This window comes from Neophocaena asiaeorientalis, unplaced genomic scaffold (assembly GCF_003031525.2).
Source record: "Neophocaena asiaeorientalis asiaeorientalis breed wild unplaced genomic scaffold, Neophocaena_asiaeorientalis_V1.1 scaffold134, whole genome shotgun sequence".
Classification (NCBI taxonomy): Eukaryota; Metazoa; Chordata; class Mammalia; order Artiodactyla; family Phocoenidae; genus Neophocaena; species Neophocaena asiaeorientalis.
In genome coordinates, this window is record NW_020185339.1 from 21367934 (window position 1) to 21393775 (window position 25842).

At 36.7% G+C, this 25842-nt stretch overlaps 1 protein-coding gene across 11 annotated transcripts in view; it reads right to left on the reverse strand.

The window, feature by feature from the left end:
• SLC16A7 (solute carrier family 16 member 7) overlaps positions 1–25842 on the reverse strand; it is a 164114-nt gene that overhangs the window by 120889 nt on the left and 17383 nt on the right. For 2 of the 11 annotated variants that reach the window (XM_024737080.1, XM_024737079.1), the window contains exon 2: positions 57–219. The exons of 7 other annotated variants lie outside the window; for them this stretch is intronic. The gene's annotated coding sequence lies outside the window, so the exon portion shown is untranslated. Of the gene's footprint in view, positions 1–56; positions 220–6521; positions 6680–25842 lie in introns of those variants that run through there. 2 more of the 11 variants (XM_024737081.1, XM_024737083.1) reach the window with 2 other exon arrangements.

Below are 25842 nucleotides of genomic sequence, written 5' to 3' on the forward strand. Positions count from 1 at the left end.
CAATGCAGAGGGGTTAGGTGCGCTGAGCTTCCATGCAGTTGAAAACCCCAGTATACCTTATAGTCGGCCCTCCGTACCCGCAGTTCCTCTATATCCGAGGTTCCGTATCCACAGATTCAACCAACCACAGATTGTGTAGTGCTCTAGTATGTATTTATTGAAAAAAATCCCTGTAGAAGTGGACCAGCGCAGTTCAAACCCCTGTTGTTCAAGGGTCAACTGTAAAAATAAACAAACAAACAAACATATACTAAAAAATTTTTCTATACAAATGTTGCCCTCAGTGTTTTGTTCAACTAGAAACCTTTGTAGACTTCTCAATTTGCCCATGTAAGTCATTTTTCATACATGCAGCTCCTCTCAAAAAACCCGTACAACAGAAGTTTAAAGGTTTCTGAGGAGACTTTGCCTAAGCACCAAAATATTCTTTTTTTTTTTTTTTTTTTTTTGAGAAGACATTTAGAATACCAGGCTCTCTATTAGGTTGCCAAGATGAAAGGGGTATTTTCAGTTGTTAATACACAGCAGCACTTGTTTCTGATAGGGGCTGCCAATGACTTTCATTACATCTGTCAGTCAAATAGTAAAAAAGAAAAAAAAAAATCATTGAAATAAATCCTACACAATTGCAAACATTTGGCATGATAAATGGCTTTAGTAGCCAACGGTGGCATGGATCCTTGTGCTATTTGGGTAGATGGAATGCAAGAGTATTTTAGAGAAAGCACTACATTATTTTCAGAATCTCAGTCATTTAATTTCTTGTAGAAAATGAAAAGAACAATCTCAATGTTTGGAATGAAATTCTAAGGTGTTTTTTTCTGTCAGAGTGCAGAGTTCAACTTAACATATTATTTCCAATGACGAAAAAGGGACAGTCACCAAATTTAAATAGAATGTGTAAGTTGCAATCATGAAATCTACCCTCCCCCAAAAGTCAAATATTAAAAACAAAGAGTAAATCACAAATTTCCTTTCGGTCTGCTTACAGATTGCATAAGTCTAGTGCCTCCTTCGTTTCTAGCAGTATTTCTGAGTTTCCTTACAAGCATTTAAATTTGGCACAAGGCTGAAACATGGGTTAGCATCTGCTGATGTTGCTCTAAGTAGAAACGTGAATTTTAAGCCCACGATGAGAATGAGCCAGTGACAATGGCTGCCATTCTTTGTTGGCAACACTGTCTTTTCCTACATCACGTTGATCACACAGCATGGTTTCAACTCCCTCACTATCACAAAGAGTTTGGGTTGTTTTTGTGTTTGTTTTATTGCATATAAACAGTAATAATCTGTAAGAACATTATAAGAGGAGGAATAAGACAGGAGCACAACAATACACTGTAGCAAACAAAAACTAAGAGCGCAAACTAAAGACTAATTTCCAGGATAGGGAATGATAAAATCAAAGAAAGATGGTAAGAACTGCAAGGGCATTATGAAAAATTAGCTTTCAAATCCTGGACCAAGTCTTGGAGTTGCTAAGAATCTCTGGAAAACAAAACCAACATATTTTTTAAAGGCTTCAAGGTCAGAGCCCATGAGCCTAAAGGATTATAAAATTTGGTTAGGTGTGTATTACTGAGTTGATACTTCCCAATGATAGATAAAAACTGGACTGGATTGCAAACTACCAAATCAGTATTTGAAGCTGAAAACAGAACTATGCTAATTCAGATCATGTCAACAACCAAGGTATAATGCAACTCATGTATTAATAGATGAGGTACAGAAATATGAACACAGGAAAATACTTTTGCTGTTCTTATAATTTGATATTCATACAAGTACTTAATACTATGTTTCCTATGTTAATTATAAGCAAACACAGTTATCAGAGATTCTAGTCCACTTTTTTAGAAACATACAAACTTTTTTTCTAAAAGATTATCATGGAAGAGGTTTTAATATTTATACTTGATGTACTGAGAAACTATTTAAGTAATGCTTAATTCTAAGACATCCAAGAATTACTTGCAGAATATTTAAAAATTAAGAGTCAGGATCTGTCTTTTCTCGGGCCAGCCACTAACAAGCTACGTGAATTTGGAAAATTTAGTTAACCTTCTGAAAGTCAAAGTTTCTTCCTTTCCAAAATAGAAATACTTCATAGGTCACTGAAATAATAAAATGATATACTACTTGCAGACAGCTTAGCACTTGATAACACATAGCACTATCAATTATATTTTTTTCAGAAAAAGTTATTAACCCACTGAAATGCAACAGAAAAGGAAGTACTATTAAAAACTTTATTTTTAAAATTCTTCCTCCATCCAGAATTGTAGTTCCTATAAAACAAGAATCACAAGATTGGAAAATAATGGCAACTTAAAAAATAAAAGGCAATGACCACGATAATAGAATACATTCCTATTTTTAGGGGAATGCCAAGAAAGAAAGAAGGAGGAGGAAACGGAGAAATAGAATGATAAAAGAGCAGGGAGGCAAAGAGGTGGAAATGACTAGTCACTATAAAATATCAGATTATTGTTGTATTAAAAGTATTTGGGGAAAAAAATTCTCTTGTCGCCAAATGCATTCTGTTAGTGTCCTTTGAGCCCGAGACATTTATGTGGGTATTACAGATTACAGATTCACATTTAGTGGTATCCTAAGTTTTAACAGTTTTTAATATTTGTGACACATTTCTTCCTTTGTCTTCCAATGTGCACCCAAAAAGATCAGAATGGGAGCTGCTTCTTTTACTAAGGGCAATCTGAGGTTGAAACAAAGATAACCTTTCTACTAAACCAGAAAAGACCACGTTTACAATTAAGCGGTGTGACCTGGTGATAGTTTCTTCTTTAATACTCAAAAGGTAGAAGCTGACTATTCTTAACCATGGTCTCCATTTTCTATATAAAGAAATGAGCAAAGAGGTCAGTGGTACTTGACTAGCACAGATCCATTTTGGAAATAGGAACAAAATTTTCTAAGTTTTCAAAATCAGGAATTATTTTCTCACAATCTACATATTATCTGAAAAATAATGTCAGGTCTATGCACTCAGAGAGTAACATTTGGATTAACACAGTGTGTTTGATGCTACGTGAAAGCTGAAATCTCTCTTAAATCCATGCAATCAAATTCATAATACATATCCAAAGTGTGTACTTATTGTTAAATTAATTAAACAGGGAGGCCGTTAGACTGTGGTGGCTGTAATGCTGCGGAGGTCTATGTAAGCAAACAAAATCTATGCTTGTAAGTGCCTCACGGTTATGAACTCAAAACACTAAAGACAACCAATCACAAGCAGCCAGCTAGGCTGTAAGCCGTAGCCAGCCAACAACTTCCTTACTTTGCTTCTGCTTTTTCTCTATAAAAGTGTCTCCTAGGCTCCTGTTGGCGGAGCACTCCTAATCTCTTCTGGTTTGGTGCTAATTCCAATAGCTTTTTGCTCAAATGCTTAAGAATTTTAATATGCCTCAGTTTATCTTTTTTCTTTAACATCTTTATTGGAGTATAATTGCTTTACAATGGTGTGTTAGTTTCTGCTTTATAACAAAGTGAATCAGTTATACATAATCTTTTAATACACCTATTGTCTCTTCAGTTGAATTTGCCCAGCACCCCTATAATTCTGAAAGTAACAACATCCAATAATAAATTCCTATTTTGTACACATATTTTGTCACCAAATATAAGAGAAGCACATAGTCTAAATGTTCTGTAGAATAACTTAATCAGAAAAGGCCTGGAAAATTTTTGTTCCATCCTCTTCCAAAAAGGGGATGATTATTTAACCTCAAACTTCAATAATGAAGATTTTTCTAAGTTAAAATTTGTCCTATTTTCTTGATATTAATGCTAGGGAAAATAAGTTAATTTGAGGAAAAAGGAAGTGTTTGTGTTTAATGTCTTGGAAATATCATAATTCTACATAGATCTTAATTTAGAAATCATACAGTTTTGATCATTTTACCTCATGGCCTCATGAAGCTTGAGCTTCATTTATTTGAAAACTGTTTAATCAATTTTTTTTAATCAATTTTTAATAGAAAAAATAAATTAAAACCTAAGGAGAACAGAACTCACATTCAGCATACCCTACACAATTATTTCAAAGTGCTTTTTGACTGAAATTTGAGAACTGTTTAAATATTTAAATATCTACTGAAGACAAAAATACTTCTAAGTATGCACTTAAGATGAATCTTTCTGAGTAACACTGATTTCTAGTATGTCATTATTAACATATGTAAAGAACCTAGAACAGAAATGTTTGAGTGTTTAAGAGTTTTTAAGTATGGTATATAGGCTTCCTACTTCAAAAAAAGGATATAATGATACACCATCGGAAAATTCACCAGCTTAAATATATGGGAAATCTAAAGGATTCTCTCAGGGAAATACTTTTCCTGATGGACAGATGAATCAAGTCACAAACGTTCCCTTTGCCACCTCTGGATTACACAAGTCTTTAGTTTCCATATCCATAAAACTAGAAACCATTTGAAGTGTAGGTAGGTTTCAGGAAATTATAACACAACTCCTCACAAACTCTTCATGAAATTTCCTATTGCATACTTGACAGCTGGATTTTTAACTGTAAAATGAGTTTCAAACTGATGAAAAATGCATGAATTTATTTCTAAATAATTAAGTGAAAAAATGGTGTGCAAGTAATTAATTAGTAAAGGACATTTTAATATTCTCTAATGGTAAAAGTATTAGACTGTGCTCTCTTTTATTGCGTTGCATGATTTGTAATGTGTTCTACCACAAGCTCACTTTGTATATAAAACTGAGGAATTTGTTTCAGCCAGATTGCCAATGGAAAGAGAATTGAAGAAATAAGTCACAAAGGCAATGTTAATAAGGGGCAGAAATTCAAGCTCTGATAGTACATTCTGTACCTGGATATAGCAGAGAACTTTCCAATTAGAGCCAACAAGTAGAAAGCTGATATCTCCAAGCTGAGATTTATAGGGAGAGGTCAGCAGCATGTAATGAGAATTTGGAGCACATACATCCAGCTGTTAACACCTTTAGTATAAGTATAGCTTCTAATGGCAAAAGCTAATGGCTCCATGACAATAATAAATAATAGTGAGAGAATATTCTAGCCTCAGGCCTCAGAAAAAGAATGGGTGGCATTATACGATTTTCACTAACACTACCTGAAGGAGGACTTCTAGAGGGGTAGCTTCATTCTCCTAAGAGCGTTAGCTGCACTAGAATATGGGAAATAACAATAGGCAAGAAACAACCTTTTAGTTTAATTCCATCCTTTCCTCAGTGGAATTTACATCCAGGCATGTCCTTGCTGGAAAGAAAGGAGGAAGGAAGGAAGGAAGGAAGGAAGGAAGGAAGGGAGAAAGGAAGGAAGTGGGGGAAGGGGGGAGGGGGGGAAGGGAGAAAGGAAGGAGGGAGGGAGGGAAAGAAATCCCTGCCCAGGTTCCCATCACTCACTGTATACCATGCAATAAAAATGTAAAAATAAATAACACTTAAAAGCATTAGAATTCACTTCTTTGTGTGTGCACCTACCAGGACAGTCTTGGAGCACTCACAATGTGTACAATGTGTAGGCAGACACCTGGAGTTGTGCCCTGCACAACCTACAAGGTCATTTACAGGCAGCCCTGAAGCAATATTTAAGAACATGCACTCAGGAGTTGGCAGATCTGGAATCAAGTGATCCTAACCGTATGACTGTGGGCAAGTTAATGAAACTGGTTAAGTTTAGTTTCCATATCCATAAAATGGAGATAATAATATTAGCCACCGCCAAAGGTTACTGGAACAATAAATGCAAATAAAACACATAGGACACTGCCTGGTAGATGTTAGTGAGCTATAAAACTCAACTGTTGTTATTATTATCACATACCAACTTTTGTGGTTAAGTGCCACAAAAATATATGGAGCTATGTGCTGTTGACACATTATTGAATGTGAGACACCTGGAATTTCAGGCTTTAAACTCTACTGCTAAACATTAATTAACCATATCACTTGTATTTAACCCCTACCATGAAAATACACACAATATTACGGGTCTTTGTGATCTCATAGTAACTGATACGGTTAGTAGTCCACTAGGGCCTGATGTATCTGTAATCTTGGCAACCACACTGCACAAACTGCACAATACCAAGTGCCACAGCTTCCCCAGAGCCCAAGAAAACAGAATAGAGTAGAACTGATAACAGCAAATATAAGCACAATGACGTATTAACCAAGAAGACAGCCTAATTCTGTAAAAAGAAAATAAAGTACAAGCATGCTGTAGACTTTTTTGAGCATTTGTATGAGCACCAGGAAAACATACTTGGAAGTCTTGTTATATCGACCCCAATATTGACAGCAGAATTATTATTCTTCAGTGCAGCCAAGGCCTAGAAGTCAGGTATATTATTAACAGCAGAATGGATCCTTCACCTTCGGGTAACTTTCATACAAACCCTTGTCTCTTCCTAATGCCAATGCCTATCAGCCCATTAATCACAGCAGCTTCTTTCCACAGCTCTCTCTTCAAATCTTACTCCCCAAGTGTGTCTCAGCCCAAATTGTACCTGTATTTAGTTGCTACCTTTCAGTTGAATTCCATCACACTGCTGGCTGCTCCTCTTGGCATTTTACAAATGAAAAAGAAATCTGCTGAGTTATTCCAGTTAGACTGCAGTGTCTCTTAACCTGGAAGGTTTTTGGAGACTTATTTGGCTGTCACAACTGGGAGGGTGCTACTGGCTTCTGGTGGATGGAGGCAGTGCCAGGACTGTGGCAGGCATGGGAGGTGCCTGGGGCTCAAAATTTAAGGAGGCACTCACTCACCCTTAGGGTCACCCAGACACAAGATTAAAGCTCATAGGGCCCTGGGAGTGAGTGCCTCCTTAAAACCATGGCTTACCTTCCTCCCTTGCCTCCCTCTAGTCCCAGTCCTGGGTTGAGGGCAGGGTTGCCTCTAAACATCCTTATAAAAGTAATTATCCAATCCAAGATATCAATAATACTGAGGCTGAGAAACCCAGACTGGTTTAAAGAATCTAAAGAAGATCAGGGTTGGAAACATGATTCCCTCCCTTTTCCACTTTAAGTTACAAATTTTAAATCACACTCTGTTAAATCTAACGTCTCTAATAGTGAAATAATACCAAATTCTACCAGGTAGCTTTAATCCATTTTACTCCCATCCACATAGCCTACAATGAAGTTCAATTAACTTGACCGTTTCCTTCCTGGCCTTTGTAATGAGGCCCCAGCCTTCCCTCTGCTGGTGCATCTCTCACTCACCCTATTTACCTCTAAGGGGCAGATGCAAGGGTACCTTCCCATCAAAATGTGACTCCTCCCTTCTCAGATCTGTTTCTCTCTCTTATGTATCTTTCTCTGTATCTTATATTACACTATAGTCATTTATTTGCCTTTTTAATTCTCCCTATCCCTGACCTACCCTGCCCCACCCACACATATGAACATGCACACAAATACACACACGCTGACTTAACCTCCCTACAGTCATGAATCAGGTTTGCTTTATATTTACTTTCCCGAGAAGCTCTATGTAGAACAGTGCTTTGAACATGTAGAGAACTCAATATATGTTTTAACTGGATCAACGAGGCAGTTATATACAGTAACACATAATAGCATGAACCATAATATTTCCTGTTGGCTATCTGAATCTAAATATAACACTGTGTTACTAGGCCTTGTCGAATCCAGTACCAATTTTCTTCTCCTGGCAGATGTGTCCATCTATTTCAAGCTTGAGATCCCAGAATTCTTGAGGTTTGTGTTCTGTAGGTAACTGACTTGACATTTTGCTATAAACAAAAGCACAGAATGGAATGTATTTTCTTCCCAAAGACCTGTTCTAGCAGCAGAAGAGCTTATGTCTTTGCCTGAGCTATAAGCCTAAACTCAGGAAGAAAATAAATCCAATTCCTAATAAAAGCTGAAGAAATAGCCTTGTATGTCAAACTCTTCAGGAAGCCAAACTGATGCAGCATGAAAACACATTTCCATCACCCTCTACCTCACCCTCAACCTTAAAACTAGTCTGAATTCAAAATTTCTAATTTTGAATTTTAACCAAAAATAAACTGACTACCTAAGTAATTAATACATAGCTATAAATATCTTCTATTGAAAAAGAATACAATACATATACAATCAAATTTCCCAGCTATTTGTCCTCGAAACAAATATCTTACATATTTAGTTTCTAAATATGTGATTTGACAAAAAGGAAATTGAAGGCTTTCCCTAATGGATACCAAAAAAACCACTGATTTTAATCATTTAATCCTCTTATCAGAGAATTAGCTTAATGTTTAACTAGCACCTGGAAAGATACAATTCTAATCTTACAAGTTTATTACAAAACAGTTATCGTGAAAAAAATCATTGAAGATTAAATGCATGTATATTCCATGAACATAACTTTCAAAACTCGAGGTAACAAAACTACTATGTTAAGTTTTCTCATAGTGCTAGCTGAGTCTATGCTAAGAATCATTTTCACTGTTTAGTCCATAGCCATTAGTTGGGAGAAAGGAGCTGACTTATTTGGAGCACCCAGTAAAAGCCAAGTAACCTCCATGTGTGTTTCATTCAATAGCTGCAACAACCCTGCTAAGAGAGGTTTCACCACCTGCCTTTTACAGATAAGGAAACAGCTCCAAAGATGTTTAGCAAGGTGCCAATTTTCATGACACTGGTAAACAGTGCTTCGTAAGTATTATCTTCCAACTATGTCAAAATACTGCTATCTGAAGAATGTTCTGTATTACATTGTAACCTATGAAAGGCAGAAAATCTCATATTTTGAGTGTTCCACTAGTGAACCCATATATGCCACTTGATGTTAAGCATAATAACGTTCAAGGTAAAGCAAGGACTAGGAGCTTCCCAAAGAGGAAGTGCACCCCATCAAGGAAATAGACCGCAGTAGGGAGCCATCATTCTGCTGGAGTATCAGTGGTGTATACAAAGAGAAGGATGGGGGCTTCCCTGGTGGCGCAGTGGTTGAGAGTCCGCCTGCCGATGCAGGGGACACGGCTTCATGCCCCAGTCCGGGAAGATCCCACATGCCGCGAAGCGGCTGGGCCCGTGAGCCATGGCCGCTGAGCCTGCGCGTCCGGAGCCTGTGCTCCGCAACGGGAGAGGCCACAACAGTGAGAGGCCCGCGTACCGCAAAAAAAAAAAAGAGAGAAGGATGGGAGAGCCATGAGGTATCACAATTCCCACAAAGTTAATCCAGTTCTCACTCCTTTGTTCCTTGTTTCAACAACTGATGATCTGGGCCTACGGTGTATGATACTTTAGTGACTACTGCATAGCATAGAAAGGTGTAAACATGTTTTTCTTCAGAAAGTTTACATGCAATGCATAAAAAGTTGAAAAGTAAGATAATATATGAGTTCCAAAAACATTATTCAATCAGGGAATGCTATGAAAATTCAAAAGGGAAAACAGATTATTCTAGCTGGGGTCATCAGGATAGGCAGTATTGAAAAGGGTGGAATTTGAACTGCCCTTGAAGGACAGGCTAAATATTAATAGATACAGACTGCAAAAGAAAATATACTAAATTCAGAGATCAAAAGTGTGGATGCAGAAAGGCATATAAGCATATTTGGGAAATGACAATAAAATTTGAAGTTGAAGAAATTCTACACAGGCACACATTCTTAAATACTTTGTAGCAGAAGGTTTTTATAGCAACAACTTATAAATACCATCAACTACTTTCATTTTAAAGTTGCACATAAAAATGAATTTATTTTCTTTCATTTTATTACTTATGAGTAGATAATTTTCGTAGTTTAATATGTAATAGGTACACTGGTCATAATATAATATTTTAAACAAGTATGAGAAGAGCATGTCATTTTATTTTTTTTACACATCTTTATAGATTTTATATGATATTTATATAATCACATATGCATATATTACATATGTACTTGTATTTTGTGTCTTTTTTGTTTTTATTTTTACTTCTTTATTGGAATATAATTGCTTTACAATTATAGTTAGTTTCTGCTTCCTAACAAAGTGAATCAGTTATACATATACGTATGTTCCCATATCTCTTCGCTCTTGCGTCTCCCTCCCTCCCACCCTCCCTATCCCACCCCTCCAGGCGGTCACGAAGCACCGAGCTGATCTCCCTGTGCTAGTGTATATCATTTTAATAGTTAGGCATATAGCTTCTGGATAGAAAATTTGATTATAATTTGAGAAATCTGAGTTCTCCAAGTATTGTTCTATCACTGTATAATGCTGAAATGGAGACAGATAGATACAGTTAGATGAAAAATGTTATGGAGTGAATGTCTCTGTTCCCCCCAAATTCCCAGTGTGAGGATATTGGGAGGTAGAACCACTGGGAAGCAATTAGGGTTAGATGAGGTCCTGGGTGGCGTGGTCCTCAGGATGGGATTAGTGCCCCTGTAAGAAGAGACCAGAAAACCGTATCTATCTGTTCCCTCTCCCTTTCCTGTTCCCGGCCCCAATCTCAGTCACACGTGTGCATGCATCATAGGAGGCCACAGCAAGACAATGGCCATCTGCAAGCCAGGAACAGGGCTCCTGCCAGAAATCCAATTAGCCAGCACCTTGATCTTGGACTTCCCAGCTTCCAGATTTGTGAGAAATAATTGTGTGTTGTTTAAGCCACGAGTTTATGGTATTTTATTATAACAGCCTGAGCTAAGACAGATAAATAGGTAAGTAGGCCAACTAACAAACAAATTGTTATATAAATGAAGATAGAGAAGAGTCTTTTGAGAATCGATGTAGTCTTTAAAAGTTATTTATATCTCTAACCTAAGTATGGGAAAATTTAATCTGAATGCTGGGTGGGACATTAATTAATTGATTCATTTATTTATTCAGTTATTATTTACTGAGGACATCCCATATGGTAGGCCCTAAGCTAGGTGCTGGGTTAAAATACACACACACACACACACACACACACACACACACACACAAAGAAATGATGTGTTTTTTTCCTCACTGCATAGTGGAGGAAATAGACATACAGGCATATAATTATAGTCAAATGTGATACAAGCTACAGCGGGGTAGATTAAGTTCCTATGAAAGCAATAAATGCTTCCTATGGGACTCTGGCATGATTTCATAGAGGAAATGAGAATTGAACAGAGTCATGAAAGACATTCAGTTAGAGAAGAAGAAGTCATTTCAGATATAAAGAGCAGAATGTTCAAAGGTATGATTCCTGATGTAGCAAACGATGGCCCTGAATCATTGGATGCCTGATCAGAAAGGGCAGGAATCGAGACTGAAAACATACGATGGTGCTTGACAGCAAAAGGAAGGCTACGGATCACAACAGTAAAGGGAGGTCTATATAGGTTTTTAAGCATGAGGAAGATATGATTAGATTTGCTTTGCAGTAAAATTGCTTTGAGGGCAATGGGGAGAATTACAAAGTGCAGGGAAGAACTGTGGAGTAGTTCAGGTAGAAGATGGTAAAGATACCGACGAAGGCAGTGGCAACAAGAACGGGAAGAAATGTTGGATTCAAGGTTATAGCTTGAGTCTTAAGGGTTTGATGAAAATGTGGTTGTACTAGATGGTAAGAAATGTCAAGAACGACCTTGTGTTCCCAATGTGGAAGACTGGGTGGATATTAATGGATTTGCAATACTGGCACAGCATGAATGGAAGAACATCATACAGGCAATGGCCATGCAGGACTGCAGCAAGAGATCAGTCAGGGTAAGGGCTGTAGACTCAGAAACCACCAGCTTAGAGGGTAGAGCTGAAACTCTGAAGACAGACATGTCACTGAAATTATGAGCAAGGAAAGAGCAGAGGTTTTGGAAATAAACAGTGTTAGGTGATAGAAAAAGCAAAGTCTGGGGAAAAGACCAAGGCGGGGAGGAAGATTGCCTAAATGCACAAAAATGTAAAAAAAGAGCAGGGACTGAGTAAAGATGACAAATTTATCCAGAGAAAGTCCCCATATTTAACCTTACTTTCTCTGAAGCTTTGTGAGCAAAAATATTTCATTACTTCAAGGTAAGAAGTTTTTCCTCAGGAAGCTACAGTTTCTCTCTAGAAAAATTAATGACAAACATCAGACACTAAGATAAATAAATAAAAATCAAAAGATTGGCACATACACTCACATATATAGATAACTGCATGATAACACGGTTTACATAAGAAATGGATTTGCACTTTACACAGTGCAAGAACTCTAAACAGTGGCCTATCAAATTTTATGAACTTCTGAAGGAATTTATTTAAATTTTTCTAATGAAACAAAAAAAAGAATGGATTTTGTTTCCATGGTTGATGTTGTGACATAATGCCACAGGAAATTACTTCTGGTTTAAATCACGAACTGTGCATAAATTCTCTTGGGTTCCAGGTCAATGTATGAAGCACAGCATGGTGTAAGTGATATGAGACCTATGGGGAATTGCAAGATTGGCTTCCTTTCTAATGAGGGAAAAGTGTTATTTACAAGATAACTCAGCTGAAGTAATAACACGAATTAATTTATACCCTCTGCATTTAAAGGTCAAGTACTTCTCTCCATGTTCTTGAGACTAGAAGAAACCAATATTAAATAACATTTATAAATGTTATAAGAACAAAGTCTCTTGTTGGTACACATTGAGCTCCCACATAACATATATTCAGATGGAAAGTTTAAACATGTTTTACTCAGTGTCAAAGGAGTTAAAACTGTCCTTGTTCCAATTTATATCCCTTTTGCTTTTACCAGACTTGCTTTCCCTGTTTTTCAATCTGAACAAGTTGTCATCAGCTGTGAGCCTGAATCCAGAGGCAACATTCTGAGCTCGGGAGCATCCTCTAATAGACTGACAGCAGTATATTCATTTCTGTGACAGGACTGGTTGCTGGCAAGCAGCAGGAACTCCTATGTTTGAGTCAGGCTCTTTCTCCTGCGTATCTGTTACGTGACTGTGAGTCACTTAAGGTCCCTCAGTTGTATTCATCCGTAAAATGGAGAGAATTATCGCGTTGATCCACCTCACTGAATTAACGAGATGAATCAATGAAAACACTGGGTTGATCGTAAAACACTGTACACATGACATCATGGTTAGTTTTATTTATTCATTTTTAAGTTACCGAGGGCCTGGAAATAACCCAGAACGTAACTGCATGTACTAATTGGTAGGGAATTAGGTTGAGTCCAGACCTTCACTTTTATGTTACATGCTCCTCTCTTAAGAAACAAGCAAAGCAATAAAAAAAAAAAAAGCCAAAAAACAAAAAAACCTGAGGAACTTAAAAGGACAGAGAAAATGAGTCCTTGAAATGTTTACGGCTTTCCTAGAAATATTTAGGCAACGAATGACACTTTCTTCTGTAAAATGCTCATGATTCTACTCCTATAATCTGTAATTACACCTACTAACATATTCTGCTTTTACCTCCTTTTTGCTCCTCCCATATAATACAGTGTTTCATACACAACAGACTGTCAATAAGTATATGATTAATTGCAACAGGAAAATTTTCAGGTGTAAAATGTTACATAATGTAGCTCAGTCAATGTAATTTTTTAAAAACATCTGTCCCTCTACAAATGCCCCAATTTCTTTCCTTTGAATGGCTGAGTAATATTCCACTGTATACATGACTAGAGACTGTCATACAGAGTGAGGTAAGTCAGAAAGAGAAAAACAAATATCGTATATTAATGCATACATGTGGAATCTAGAAAGATTGTACAGATGAACCTATCTGCAACGCAGAAATAAAGACACAGACGTAGAAAACAAACGGACAGGCACCAAGGGGAGAAGCGGGGGGTGGGATGAATTGGGAGATTGGGATTGACATATATACAACTACTATGTATAAAATAGATAACTAATGAGAACCTACTGTAGAGCACAGGGAACTCTACTCAGTGCTCTGTGGTGATCTAAATGGGAAGGAAATCCAAAAAAGAGGGGATATATGTATACATAGAGCTGATTCACTTTGCTGTACAGCAGAAACTAACACAACACTGTAAAACAACTATACACCAATTAAAAAACAAACTGTCTCTTTAGGTAACAATTCTACCATTGAAGTATATTTTTTATATAAAGCAAATTATATTTAAAAATGTTTTTTCCAAACTGACAAATTGTTTTGTTTCTATTTCACCAATCTATATTAGGCACATTTGCTACTGCCTTCCTTTCTTTCAGTCTGCTTCTCAATGATGATAAAGGAACATACCTAGGTAGACCTGCTAGGTAGAACATACCTAGGTACCACATGATCCTAACACCAGGCCATAGCCAATTAGACCAGGGCTTACATCGAGTGAGAAGGAGAAAGAAATAACTAATACTTATTGAGTAGCCACTATATCCAAGGCTCTTGCTTTTTACTCTTCACATGCAGTCACTCATTTAACCCTCATTACAACTGTGAGGTAGTGAATATTATTATCATCCCCATTTACAGATGAAGAAATTGAGTCACAGAAAGTTTCCCAAGATTACAAGGCTAGCAAGATTTGGAGCTGAGCTTCAAATCCAGCCAGTCTAGCTGCAGAACCCAAGCTCTAACCATTGTGGCATGCTGTCCTTAGATAGTATACCACCATACTGCCATCTATAGATGAGGCAAAGACAATTTTATCTTCTATCTCAAGAATTTGAGGTGATACATGGAGAGACTGAGTCAGTTGGATGGTGTTGGACACTAGAAGTGTGAGGTCATTTAGCACTGCAACAGAAAGGAAAATCAATAGGCCATGGGGGAAGGTCAGGGCTGCATTACTCTTCCAGCCAGATCTAACTATACTTCCTGAAATTAGGCTCGAAGAAAATCCCCTGTGTTTCCAACTTGAGTTAATCTGTGCAAGTCTCTGTCCTTTATAGTATAAAAATCCCTCCATTGAAAGCAACTAAAAAATTGTACATAAAACAGGAAAACTAGAAGAAAGTAAGAAACATCCAGAAAACGAAACTAACTGAAAGTGGAAACCAAGTGGTTAAGAAGAGTACTTTATTCAGGTTTCCTCTTGGGACATTTGATCAATGAAGTAGACTTGGACTTGGGGTTTCACAGCCCAAAGAGCTGCAACAGATCACAAGGCCCAAGGTCAGCCAGAGATGGAAAGTCTAAAAGGTGATACTCCCTCCTGTGACCCAATAAAACTGTACCGTCATTGTACCAGAAATAAGTTTGCACGTTTGCAATGCTACACACACACAGACACACACACTACACACCACTGGCAACTGCAAAGAAACCAGTCTGCCTCTAAACTTGGCACTGGTGACAGGGAACAAAAAATATCACCTGAGGATTCATAACCAACAGTAATCCCTCACGTGACTTTGCCCTCCAAGTTCGTACTGTCAAGGTGGTTCAAACATCTAAAAACAGTTTAGAGTATCGGGTAACATCCCAGGCCCTGGAAAAAGGAAACACAAATTCTCTCAACTAGAAATCCAGCTTAGTCCAAGCTTCAAATAATTCTTGCATGATGGAGATCCAAGTAATACTCATTTGAAAGGCATTATTAAGCAAGAACCAGGAGAAACTACAGATAGTAGAATCTGGTCCACAAATACATTAGATAGCAAAATTATCAACCAGAAAATATAAATTGAGCATGCTTTAAACAGAAAAGGATTAAAATATAATTAAACAGTATGAGACCATGAATAATTGTACAAGAACTAAACATTAAAAAAAAAAAGACTTTTGCCCAAATATAACTTGCTAAAACCGAACAAAAGAAAAGGAAAGCAAATGAATAATAAATACAAAATTTCCAATAGTGGTTAGCTCTGGGAAGGGGTGGGGGGATGGGTAGATAAGGATCAAAGAATGAGACCAGGGAGATGCACATAGGTAAGTTTACATTTTTGTTAATGTTCTAATTCTTGAATTGGTTGGTGGGTTCATTAATTTTCATTATGTTAACAAATAATTAAACACAGCTATGAATGATGAGAGCATGTCACAACCTAAAGATTATGATTAGTCTTTAATTCAATTCTGAATACCAGAGGGCCAAAATACAAATAATAAGTAAGTAAATATTTTAAAACCAATTACTGTAATTCACCACAATAAAGGAAAGATTTTTAAATCATCTCAAAATTCTACCAAACTAAATATCGAAGAAAAATTCCTCAATCTGCTATATATAAAAACAACAAAAAACTAAACAAAAATCTGTAACATCATACTTAATGTTACCCGTTTGAGAGATTAGAATATGTGGTTTTAAAAAGACAACAGACATAGTATCTTCAACATATAGTTCTTCCTTGAAAATATAACAAAATATACCAAATCCTTTATAGATTAAAAACAAATGGAGCTCATGAAAGAAGACCTGAATGAATAGAGATAAATCACGCTCATGAATTGAAAGTGTCAATATCATAAAAATGCCAAGTAGATGTATTGATTCAAATGCAATGAAAAATGCCATTTTTTTTTTTTACTTGAAAACCTGAGTCTAAAATGTATTGAGGGCTTCCCTGGTGGCGCAGTGGTTGAGAGTCCGCCTGCCCATGCAGGGGACACGGGTTCATGCCCTGGTCCGGGAAGATCCCACAGGCCGCGGAGCGGCTGGGCCCGTGAGCCATGGCCGCTGAGTCTGCGCGTCCGTAGCCTGTGCTCCGCAACGCGAGAGGCCACAACAGTGAGAGGCCCGCGTGCAGCAAAAAAATAAATAAAATAAAATAAAATGTATTGAAAGATCAAAGGCCTAGAATGGCAAAGTCACTTCTGAAATAGAACCAAAGGACTGGGATGACCACGACTAAATATCAAGGCTTATTATAAAGCTTTGGTGCCTGACAGTGAGAGGCACCGGTACCAGGGTAGATGAATTCATCAAGGAACACAACAGCAAGCCAGGAAACACACACACACACACACACACACACACACACACACACACACAATTTATTTTTATTTCAAAACTGGTATTATCAGTTAGTAGGAAAAAACTGTTGTTCTAGGCCAACTGGTCATCCATATGGGAAAATATGACCCTAGGTTTTCCCCTCACACCCTGCAGAAAAATGAACATAAGGTGAATCACCCTTCATGATAAAACAAAGCCACAGCTCATCTAGCCAATACAATAGTCAATAGCCACATGGGGCTATTTAAATTTATACGTAAATTAATTGAAATTAAATTTTAAAATTTAGCTCCTCAGTCACATTGTTCACATTTCAAGTACTCAAAAGTAACATGTGGTTAGTGGCTACCATACTGGGCAGTGCCAGGTATAAAATATTTCCATCAGTGCTGAAAGGTCTATTGGACAGTACTGAGGGACATTTACAATAGTATCATTATGACCTTGGGGTCAGGAAGGGATGTATTAAGCAAGGAGTAATAAATTAAACAAACAAGCAAAAAAGGATGAAAATAACTGATAAATTCAGCTATTAAAATTCAGAACCACTTGTCAAAACACACTACAGAAAATGAAAAAGAAAGCCTTAATTTGAAGGAATGTATCTGTAATATATATATATATATATATAGATAGATAGATAGATAGATAGATAGAATACATGGGATATATAAAGACTAAGCAACAAAAAGATAATCACATAGAAAAATGGATAAAAGACTTAGGTACTTCATTCTCTTTGATGACCAAAAAAATAATTATAGCCTGATTTATCTTATCAATATATGGAGTAGGTTAGAATGAAATGTTTGACAAATTTCTGTGTTCTATTTTAAATCACCAAGAGGAAGAGGGCGGCAACAACATACTTTTCAGCCTCGAAGGAAGATTATACTGGTTTGGACAGCATCCCAGCAACATATAAGTAGGTTGATCATTATGTTTGAACATGTAATTAAATAGATACTTCTAATGTTAGCTTATCCTTAATTAAAAGATAGTTCTCTAGCTTACTTAAGAATTTATCTTTACCTTATTTGAGCACACACACGTGGGAGGCACATAGTACATTTATACCACCTTCTCACTCTGAGTGTAGAATGTGGTGACTAAGTCATTAATTTCACATTTATTTCAATCAGAAGAGTCAGAGAACACAAAGACGTGTGTGATTGGAGGATGGAATGGTAAAGGAAATAAAGTTACAGACATATGAGGAAATACTGAAAATATAACTCAAATGCAATTTCCTCAAAGCAAAGATAAATTTTCATCCCTGAATTAACATGAATAGGTATCTCTCTGTGCACCATCCACTTCCTTACCCTCCCCCAAATGGACAGGATAAAAAAAAAAAATCATACTTTCTTAGCTTCTATATAGAAAAAAGTTTTCATGTTTTAATAAAACAAATTTGTAAAACTGATGTTTATGTACCTTAAACACTGAAACAAAACTGCACTCACACCACATACCCAAACGGTCTAATTTGCACTGTCTTAGTTTTAACCAAACTGTAACAGAAGCATTTAAAGGAATGTTGACCTTTTATTCTGGCATATGGTAAAACAGTAACAACTTCAAAAAAAGTTTAAACTAGCTATCAATTAGTACCACAAAATACCGAACACTAACATGTGATAGTTTGCTCACACTCAGACAAGTGTAAGGGCCAATGATTCTAGAAGTTGACTCAGTCTGTCAGAAAGAAATAAACAATGGGGAGCACCCTGTATGTGGATCTCAAGAAACTGTGACGTGATTTCACCTCTCAAGGTCTTTGTAATCTAAGACTGAGAGGAAAACGATTAGTAGGTTGGCAATTCTGGTACACGGTGAATAGTGTTAGACATCTGCAAGAGAATGGGACATTCAAGTCATATTAAATATTAGAGGATACAATTGTCAGTAATGGAGCACCCCATTCCAGCTTAGCCTCACCACTTCCTAGAATCCTGGGCAGAGACTAATTACATATTCTGCCTCTATTCAGACTGGCCTGCAAAACCAGAATATGTTTGGGCTGGGTTTGTAAATACAATCAGTGGGCCACCTGCATAGCTAAGGAAAGCCAACGAAAGGCCATAAACTCAGACATTGGTGTGAAGGGTAATTTTTTTAAAGTAATATTATGACTAACAACAAAATATTATAAATATTTCTCCCAGTTTGGAGGGGGTGGACTTTTGTACATAATTTTATGTTCTGATCAATAATCCAATGTGATTCCCTTCTGAGATGTATTCTTAATGTACACTTGATTTCTCCTCCTCACAAATGTTTGCCTCCTACTTTCTCCTCTGCTACATGTGCTCTGATTCATTTTCTCTTGCCAATTTCCTGTTTTCTGTGCCTTCCAAAGAGGACACACATGTCTAATTCAATATTGTTTTTATAGTGGTAAAATTACAGATATTTTTGCAAAACAGAGAACAGGAAGTGATTAGAAGGGCCTTGGTCGTCAACGTTCCTGACTAATGAAAAAGCCAAGAGAAATGTTATAACTTCTTGAGCACCACATAGCGAAAACTGTTCTCAATCCATAGGTAAGACCACTTGGTTGATGTCTGCGTCCTTAATATTAATTCCAATGCAGACCACATTGTGCTGCTTTCATGTGCACATTTTTCATAAACACCCCTCATTATAAATTCAGTAGTTACTTGGACCTTTTCAGAAAAAAAGGGTTTTTATATGAAGCAGTAAATAATTTCCAAGTTGATGTGTTCTGCTTTGCATCTAGAATCCCAGCAATGAATCTATAACACTCAGAGTTCTTCATGCGGGCAAAACCTAGAATAACATGAATAATCCAATCCATTTCATGGGCAGGGATCTATGGCGGCAAGGAATCAAAATTCACTCAGTGTAGCTTAAGGAAAAGGGGAGAAAAAAAAAACCAAACACTATCAACACAGAACTCAACTGTAGAGTTGTTACGCAGCTGCCTCCTCTGTCTCTTTAGGGCCCTGAACGGGTTCAGATGCTGAGTATAATCTAAGTGATAAAATGTGGAATCTGAGGTTAGAGTGTCTAGTCTCAAACATTATCTCTATTATTTACTAACTTTGGGAACTGTGGTGAGTCACTGAATGTCTCAGTGCCTTGGTTCCTTTTTTTGCAAAAAAGTAGTAACAGTACTTTTCTTATAGGATTAAACAAGATAACGCATGTAAAAGGCTTAGGACAGTGCCTGAGACAGTACACACTCAATAAACGAACGTCATTATGATAACGTAATTGTAACTGCTTCTTTTGAGCATATACTCTGTCTTCTCTCTGCCTGGTAGCTTCCTCTATTTGCATACGTGCCAACATAGCCACTAGATCAGAGTTACTGATTTCTCACAACTCCAGTGCCCATCATTTCTGATTTACTCAGCCCACGTCATGTGATGTACACATGGTTATCCTCACTAGGGCTGTGGAAAGGGGCAGATTCCCTCAGGATCTGTCAGCAGGGAGCCAAAGATCTGCCTTTCTGGTGTGAACATTTCCAATTCATAGATTAATAAAATTCACAGGCACTTTCCCTCTCAGGTTAATATTAAAATAAACTTACCAACAAACAAAGCTGGCTAAGAAACATATGAGCTGCTTGTAAGATGGTGAGTAACTATATGCCTGCAAAGCAGTCAACTGAAGCTAGATAATCACTTTTAATGGATTCAGTAGGATTAATACATGGGGTGAAATAATGTGCTTAAATAACTCTAAGTTTCTTTGAGTAAATGATTCAGTTTACACAGACTGTGTAAAATTGGAAGTCTTCGATACAAGTCTGCAATTTAAATTTGCCTTTGTTTGAATCCTAGAAATCTGAAAAGGAAAAGGGTTTAGCTCACAAATCAGATTAGGTAAAGGTTAAATGCCCACTTCAATAGAAAGTATCTGGTAAAATCTTCATGTTTAAGTAAGAAGTCACTCAATGACTTTAAATGCTCAGTTTAGATACATCTAACATGTAGAGTTTTTAGGGTAGTTGAAAAATAAAAAAAAATTATAAAATAAAATTTCCATGAAAATTTTCTTTATAACCAGGTGTTGTAAATGGGAATATATAGGGACAGGTAAAAATATATATAAATCACAAAATTATATCAGCATAAAATTCTACATAGAAAACATAGCCAACTTCCAAGTAAAACAGCATTTCTACTATCAAAGATATCACTTATTATACCAAAATTTCATTGTAGATAGGTGACTCCCACAAAACCAAGAAAAAAGTGAGTTATGGGTAGGAAGATGGGGATGATGGTGTCAGTGGTCAAGAGTCAACCATTTCTCTTTGGAAGTTCCCGACCTTAATATCTATGTGTACGTTATTACCAGAGGCACTATTAAGAAAGGAAGATCACACACAATAAGGGTGTGATTACTGAACAATTAGTATTGTTAACTGTCATGCATTTTAGACTTGGAGGGGAATGTTCTACTTTCAAAGAATTAGTTTTTGCATAATCTTTATTTTCACCCTTCCTTGAAGGGTACAGGAAATGTGGAAGGAAAGTCCAGTGTGCTGTTTTCATAGACTGGCAAACATTAGTCAAAATCTAGGAAGCCTTGTTCTTGGGCTTGAATGCAGGTGACTTTTATTCATCTTTTAACCCCATTATTGAGTACAGCAATATTTTTAATTTCATTCGTCTCAGTCATGCTAGAAAAGATGGAATAAGCTTACATGGAAACACAATTAGCAAAAACATACTAAGCACCTGTATTTTTAAATCTATTGTATAAAATAACATAGCAATCTATGTTGGTTAGCCATGTGGTTTAACAAATGTTTGAGTATGTAATATATGGAATAAAGCTTTAGAATGTGGTGAGATAAATGATCTAGGGATGCTGAGTTGTGTGTTTAAAGAAATCTATGAAGTCTATTTAGCAGATGAGCATATAAATGGTATTGATAATTAAGCAACTCAGTGACATGGCCACAAGCTATAATGCTATAGATGTAAAATGAAAGATAAAACGGGTTACAGATGTCAGGGAATGGTTCCAATATTTTTTTTCATAATATTTCTGCAATACACAGTAAATGTCTTTGCTTCCTGTGAAGCAAAAAAAGAAAAAAAAAACCCTCAAGGATTGCACAAAATTTGGTCAGTTACTTAACAATAGTAAAATAAAGCTATATTTCATTTAAGAGCTTTTAGCAAAGGCGTTCAAAATTTTAGAATGCCTCTATGTATGATGTGGCAATCCATAGAAATAAGGGAACCAGATGTTAGTAAAATAAATGTTTTTCTAATGATTAAAACCTCAAGGTTTGGGAAGGCAGAGTGACTGTATGAATAATAAACAAAGTAACCATAGTGACCTCACATGAGAAGTGTTCATTTAGCTCCCTAATAATGAAGTTATATTTAAATTATTTTGAGTAGATTAGGCCAGACCCCGGGTTTCAACAATTAATTCCCCACCTCAATAATTCCATACATTATTTTGCTTTTGTTATTGTCATATTAATATAAAAATTTTAGTAACCCATATGATTTTTAAAAAATAAATTTATTTAATTTATTTTTATTTTTGGCTGCATTGGGTCTTCATTGCTGTGCAGGTTTTCTCTAGTTGCGGAGAGCGGGGGCTTCTCTTCATTGCGGTGCGCCAGCTTCTCATTGCGGTGGTTTCTCTTGCTGCGGAGCACGGACTCTAGGCATGCGGGCTTCAGTAGTTGTGGCTCTCAGGCTCTAGAGCACAGGCTCAGTAGTTGTGGCGCATGGGCATAGCTGTTCCGCGGCATGTGGGATCTTCCTGGACCAGGGCTTGAACCCGTGTCCTCTGCATTGGCAGGTGGATTCTTAACCACTGCACCACCAGGGAAGCCCAACCCGTGTGATTTTGATGTTGGTGGTGTTATTATGAAAACAGGGACAGTGGGCTACCTACTTTGATATGCACTGTAAAACACCTGAGAATATATCACATGTTTGAACTATGAAAATGAAATCCAAATTCAGTTACTCTTCAGGCACAGGCATGACTTTATGAATAATGCTTTCAAAATTCTATTTTTTTTAAACACATAGGTCTTTTCCTCAAGGCAATATTTTCTCAGTGGTGTTCCATTAAATTCCAACGCTGTGAAATTCTGTTCAAAAATGGCATCTGTAATTAAATAAGTTTGGAAAATTCTGAATTTAGGCATTCCCTGAACAAACTATAGTTTGGAGGCTAGTGCCTGTCCAAAGCCAAGTAGCATTTTATGAGTACATTAATAATGATGGATGAGAAGTGTATATATATTGAATAAGAATAAACCATTTTATAAATCTTATGAATGTGCACTAATTTAGGTGATACATTCACATGACTAAAGACTTGTAGAATAGAGCAAGAACATACGCAGATTAAATTTTTTATTTCATTCTTTACGGAGAAGAGGGCCTACTAATAATCCTAAAAAAAAAAAAACTGATTTCATTCACCCTACTTATTAACTCAAAATACTATGCAGTAGAAAAAAAATCAAATTAATTATTTAATAAAGTTAGCCAGCCACCTCTCCAAAGAATACATTTATGCCAAAACATATAACAATTAAAATCTACAAAATCTCACTGATTTTAGGTGAATTCCCAGGCAGAATATAACTTTTAACTGGGTAATGATGCTAGAAAATATGCTATTAAGTGTAATAATAGAAGTGAGTTCTAGTTACCTTTTAAATAATGAACGTTACAGGAATATGGAAATACATTACATGTAGCTTAGCTCTCCTCATGTAATGGGCTTATTCTGTAAATGCTGAAATTCCTTTAATTTCTATGGACTATACTTTTCTCCAGAATAAAAGTGACCCAGTTCCCCTTCCTCAGTCTACTGAACATTATTTTTTACCCTTATTAACAGTTGACTTGAGACAACTTAAGTAACTAAAGAACAGGATCAAGCAGAGTCTTAAGAAGATAACGGTAATTTTTACACAATAAAAGGCAAATAAGATAACTTTAAAATCAACTCACAGTATTTCTTTTTTGTATTTATGAAAAAAAAATCTTTGGAATTTTTTTCATTAAAAAACTAAAATATCTATCAAAGTTTAAAATAAGCTCAGGAAAAACCAAGAGCTTACTTATAGAGGATAAATACAAATTCGACACTTTTAGTGCTCTACCCAGAATATCTGAATTGCATGACAAATGATTATTGATGCCATCTAATTTTTTTAGTTTTGTTCAAAGTAAATGATCAAATGGTTTGGTCAGAAGCAAACAAGAGAATTCCCATAGAAAGATGTTATTTAGGTACTATCAGAGTGCTTCCCACCTTCAGTAAATACTTTAATAAGTGCTTCCGACTCTGTTCTCTGACAAGTAAAATGCTGTACAATGAAATCCCTACTCTATGTATTTATAGCTAAAGGTAACAGGCCCAGGGTGGTAAAGCTAAAAGCCAGTTACTTTAGGCATCATGCTGTTGCATGGTCCTTATGGTTTTGTCAGTCTGGCTTCTGGCAACTGTTAGGTTCCCACGACTATTATTTGTAGTTTCCCCTTCCAGTAAAACCAAAGGGCATTTCAGGGCACAGTCACTAGGTGCTGGCCAGGGTCAATGCCAAGATCCAACAAAGTCAAGTCACGAGGCAGGAGCGAGGCCTGGGTCCAGGATGAGGCAACAAGCAGGCTCCAAGAGGCGCATCTTTTTAGACTCTCCAGCACTTTAAAGTTCACAGAAAAATCAACATCTTATGTGTTCAGAAAACACAAATGTCAGCGGCACAAGTGTCTTTATGTTGCTTAGGACACTGTTTCAGCAACATGCCAAAGGCAGATTTCTGGGGCAATGGCAACAGCATCTATGACACTCTGAGAACAGGAACAGTCACTAAAGATAAGAATGCCTGGTCACTTTGCTGGTATTATTATCGGCGCAATTATGTGACTACACGGTGCACCCGTTTCACAGAGGCAACAAATGCAGCATCTGAATTCTTGCCAGTCTTGGCACACACTTCTATCCACATACCTCTTTTCAATCCTATCAGGAAACTACTGCTAGAGGAGATTGTGGGGGGGAAAATAAAAAAAGATAAAAGTCAATGTCAAGCGAAGGAAAAGAAAGTTTTTATTAGTGATCACTGACATATTGGAAACAAAAATCACATTGTCAAATTGAGAAATTATGAGGTCGTGTATGTTTTTATTTTCAAACTTCTAGGGATTTGAGAGAATTCCTAGGAATGTAGAAAGGAGATGTCTGAATAGGCAAATAATATACAATTTTATTTTGTTTATTTTTTTATACAGCAGGTTCGTATTAGTCATCCATTTTATACACATCAGTGTATACATGTCAATCACAACCGCCCAATTCATCACACCACCACCACCACCACCTGCCGCTGCTTTTCCCCCTTGGTGTCCATACGTTTGTTCTCTGCATCTGTGTCTCAATTACTGGTCTGCAGACCGGTTCATCTGTACCATTTTTCTAGGTTCCACATATATGCGTTAATATGCGATATTTGTTTTTCTCTTTCTGACTTACTTCACTCTGTATGACAGTCTCTAGATTCATCCACATCTCTACAAATGACCCAATTTTGTTCCTTTTTATGGCTGAGTAATATTCCATTGTATATACGTACCACAACTTCTTTATCCATTCGTCTGTCGATGGGCATTTAGGTTGCTTCCATGACCTGCCTATTGTAAATAGTGCCACAATGAACAATGGGGTGCATGTGCCTTTTTGAATTACTGTTTTCTCTGGGTATATGCCCAGCAGTGGCATTGCTGGGTCATATGGTAATTCTATTTTTAGTTCTTTAAGGAACCTCCATACTGTTCTCCATAAAGCTCCGTTTATTTTCCCTCAAGACTGCTTTGGCTATTTGGGGTCTTTTGTGTCTCCATGCAAATTTTAAGATTTTTTGTCCTAGTTCTGTAAAAAAATGCCATTGGTAATTTGATAGGGATTGCACTGAATCTGTAGATTGCTTTGGGTGGTATTGTCATTTTCACAAT